Source organism: Tenrec ecaudatus, chromosome 1 (genome assembly GCF_050624435.1).
Source record: "Tenrec ecaudatus isolate mTenEca1 chromosome 1, mTenEca1.hap1, whole genome shotgun sequence".
Taxonomy (NCBI): domain Eukaryota; kingdom Metazoa; phylum Chordata; class Mammalia; order Afrosoricida; family Tenrecidae; genus Tenrec; species Tenrec ecaudatus.
In genome coordinates, this window is record NC_134530.1 from 7,581,043 (window position 1) to 7,585,493 (window position 4,451).

General features: G+C 40.6%; 1 pseudogene; it reads right to left on the minus strand.

Annotated features, from left to right (window-relative positions):
• Positions 1-712: 712 nt before the first annotated feature.
• LOC142456885 (olfactory receptor 7G2-like) lies at positions 713-2,707 on the minus strand (annotated as a pseudogene).
• Between the last annotated feature and the right edge of the window lie 1,744 nt (positions 2,708-4,451).

A 4,451-nucleotide genomic window follows, 5' to 3' on the forward strand; every position in this document is an offset into this window, starting at 1 on the left:
GTGAATTAACTATTAGCTGAAAGTTTCCAAAGAAAATCAATTTTTCTTGCAACAACTCATAGACATCCTGTTTTATATGATGATTACAAATCCCATATTATAAGATCACTAATCCCAAGCCTTCCTCATCAAGTAAACACCTCTGCTAAGAAGCTTTATTCAATAAATGTAATAGTCACACTTTATCATGTTAATGATATTCAAAGGTTCCAAATAATAGGATATGTAAATAGCAAACTAGGATCAAACACTTATGCTATAGGACACCTGTCTTCCGATGTCTCTGTTGAACACTTTACTAACAATAAGCTTGAGAAAGCCTGGACCTTTTCTTTCTGTAAGTATTACATTCTCTCTATGGTATGTCTACATGTGCAATGTTTATCTAGAGAATCATGAAGAAATTTTGTCCTAGGAGGAATGCACCATTTTCAAGACTTCTGTTCTATTTTGGTAAATTATCTAAAATTCCTTCCAAAATATATATCTCTTTTATTGTATTTTTTGAGCAAAATCTCTTAAGTATTAATCCCAAAGGCTATTTCAACAACCGTTTAGGATGTTGAAATAGCCTACTATTACCTAGAACAACCATGCACATATTACTGTTAATCGATGAAATGAAATTGAGTGTGAATGATACTGATGCTCAAAAAGGTATTATCACAGGCAGTTCTGAGGAATCAATAACATTTCAGAGATGATACCATCATTACAAGGAAGATGTCCTAACACAGAGTTTTCTCAAGCTCACCTTTATGTCTTGGTTCCTCAGACTGTAGATGAAAGGATTCAGCATTTGGGGCACTACACTGTACATCACTGAGGCGACTGCCGTTTTTCTGGAAGACTGTGCACATAAAGAACTTATATACACAACAACACCTGTCCCGTAGAAGAGTGAAACAACTGACAGGTGAGACCCACAGGTGGAAAACACTTTATACTTCCCACTAGATGATGATATCTTCAAAACAGAGGAGACAATTTGCGTGTAAGAGAATATGATCTAAGACAGAGATACACCCCCCAAAATGAAAGTAACAGAGTATATGAGGATGTTATTAATGAGGGTGCTGGAGCAGGCAATCTTGAGGATCTGAGCAAGTTCACAGAAAAACTGAGGAATCTCTGGTTGTGGACAGAAAGACAAATGCAAAATCATTAGACAGTGCAGCAGAGCAAGCATTAAACTGGCTAACAAGGAAAGCAGCATGAGCAGGCCACAGAAGCAGGGACTCATGATGACTGTGTACCTCAGTGGGGAACAAATGGCCACATAGCGGTCATAGGCCATTGCTGCTAGAAGAAAATTTTCAAAAGCAGAAAAAAACAGGACAAAGTACATCTGGCTGAGGCAGCCTGTGAAAGTGATGGTCTGGCTCTGTGTGAGGATGTTCACCAACATCTTTGGGATGGTAGTTGTGCTTACACAGATGTCAGTAAAGGAGAGATGGGAGAGAAAGAAGTACATGGGTGTGTGCAGGTGGGAGTCAGACATGACAACCCAGACCATGAGCAGATTTCCAAGGACAGTGACTAGGTACACCATCAGGAACAGGCTAAAAATGATGGGCTGGAGTTCTGGATCATCAGTGAGTCCCAGGAGAATGAACTCTGTAATGGCTGTTTGGTTCCTGCGTGCTGTACTGTTGATGCCTCTGATAAAAGGATGGAGGAGAAAGACAATTAGATGTGTGTTCCCGGAAACTTCAACAGCAGCAGAACCACTGGACACAGACTCTCTCTTGTGCAAAGCAGTAGAAGAATAAAGGGGAAGTGTAAAGCTTACCTTCTACGTTTGATTTTTGATTCTTTTTAAAAAGGAAAAAATGCATTTATTTATCAAAGGACTATAATGTATAATTGTATTATTTCAAATAGTATGTGTTTGTGTACATTTAAATAATAATCTATTAAATGCAATATGATACACCTGGATGTCATCCTGATTAGTAAACTAGGGACACTATGTCATTCCCTGAGAATCAGAGACACACATTAGTGATGATACATCGATACTCTGTGAATGAAAACATAAGCTGAATATGGCAAGTTTTCTCCTTCGACCACAACCATATTGCTGTTACGTAACGTCAGATCACTTTCAATTCATAATGACCCATGAACACCAGAAGGAAGCACTGTACTGTCCTGGGTCATTGTATTAACTGCTTGAATCTTGAGCCTGTCATTTTAGCCACGGTTTCAATTTATTTTTGTAACTATAGAGTTCTAGTAAATGTCATGAAATTTTGTTCATAGAAAAATTGGAGGATTTCTAGGTCTGGACAGAAAGACAGACTCATCATGGTTTGAAAAGGTTTAGCTGTTGCTCGACCATAAAATCATCTTGATTTTAGGAGCAAAGCAAGAGACCAAGAGAATTGGTCATGTTTTGACAACATGTAAAGATACAAGGAAACTTGTCCAGAAAATTAGGAACAAAAAAACTTTCCCATGAGAGTCCCAGCTCAATTTTTCCCTGTACTTACTTTATTCACATGCATGCGTTCCAGGATTTTCCTTAGCCAAACACCTGCCCGCCTTGCAAAACCTAAACTACCTGACTTTAGGTTACCTGGCTGGCATCCTCGAGGATGAGTGGCTGACATCTAGTCTGGACGTAGACAAGAGGAGGTCTGTCCTCAGGAAAGACAGAGAGTCTGTGTGAAGCACTATGACGTTCCTGGGCAAAAAAGATCATCTCTGGCTGATGGTCATGTATGACCCCTCCTTACAGGGAAAGAAGTCTTTAAGCACAATATCATAAACAGGCTATTTGCAGGTTTTGTGTCCCTGAAGGATCAATATCCAAAGGTCCTCATTAAGCCAACACCTGTATTCTCTCTTTTATCCCAGACCATACATATTGTTAATTTTCTAATATTGTCAGGTCAATTCCACTTATTTGACACACACTGCTTATTCCTGTACTTTTCTACAGCATGTATGTTATAAACATGGACCCATAATTATTTTCTTGATGGAAGTCAGTCGTTTTTCGAGATAAACATAGACTTCTCTCTTGATCAATGGTCTCAGAATGTGCAAATTAAATATTAGGTATGGAAGTACAGTTGAAATGTTTGAGTATTCAGAAAATAGGTTTGTAAATATCCATTTCTCTTTCTCATTGCCACTTAGTTGATGCTGACTAATAGTAACCCTATAGGTCAGTGTGTTAATTCCCGTGTGAGTTTCTGGGACTGCAACTGGAAGTAGAATAAGTATAGGATCCAGCAGTACCACTATTAGGCATATACCCTAAACAAATAAGAGACATCATATGAGTGGAGATGTGTACCTCCATGTTCATAGCAGCACAGTTCACAATAGCGGGATATGGGAAGCAGCCCAAATACCCAACAGTGGAAGGATGGATAAAGAAACTATGGTATGTACACACAATGGAGTACTAAGCATCCCTAAAAAACAATGCTGAAAACCTGAAACAACACATGATATGAGATGACCTGGAAACCATTATGCTGAGTGAAATAAGTAAAGGGAGAATATTGTATGGGTCCAAATATGTATACTCTAAGAAGAAACACCAAGTAAACAAATCTTAGGAATCAATTCCTGAACAAAAGAAGAGAAGGCTGCCTACTGGCCCTGGACCAAACCTCATGGCCCTTGTATGCGCTTCACAAGAGCCCATGTGAAGGAGGAGACCCCACATGGACAGGGGTCGCTTCATTAAGAGGGGAGAATTGGTGGATGACCATCCGATTGAGGCCATACAACATGGAAACAAGCCTGGAGCACATCGTTGGTCCCCCACAGGAATGGATTGTGGAAGCTTTTCGGAACTTCAAGTCAACACCAGGAGAGGGGACCATCTACATCATGGAGAAGATGCTGATATTTGTTGGTGAGTTTGATGGGCAATTGGGGAAGATTAACTTCACAGTGGGAAGGGATGCTAAACAATAAGTGTAGGGAACCTAGCGGAGCATAGGTCAGGTTCATTTTCCTGGGTGCACACTGTGAATATGTTTCCTCCCAACCTTCAGTGAACCATTCCATAGTCTAATCACCATGATGACCGTGGAAGCTTGGTCTTGCAGGCAGCATGGCATAATACTGGAACTACACCAAAAGGACCTAACATAGAAGCCCTGCTGAGTGAGCTGAACCCTGCCTTGAAGCTGCCGGCACCCTTGGAATGAGGATTGGATCCTTAGATAGGAGAGGAAGCAGATAGTTTCTGCCACAAGAACGTGGAAGTGGCCATTATTGTACTTGGAAGCACCCCCAGCTCAGTGGGTCTTTAATGGAAAGGGCCCCAGGACCACCATACATGTAGTACGTCTATGTGCAACTTGCAGTTGAACAAGTTCTGATCCATTGAACAGGGGTCTGTATTTGAAAGAATTGATCCCTGAAGTTCCCCCCTGACATCAGTCCCCATACTGAAGGTCAGCTGACCCCGATCTAATGGGAGA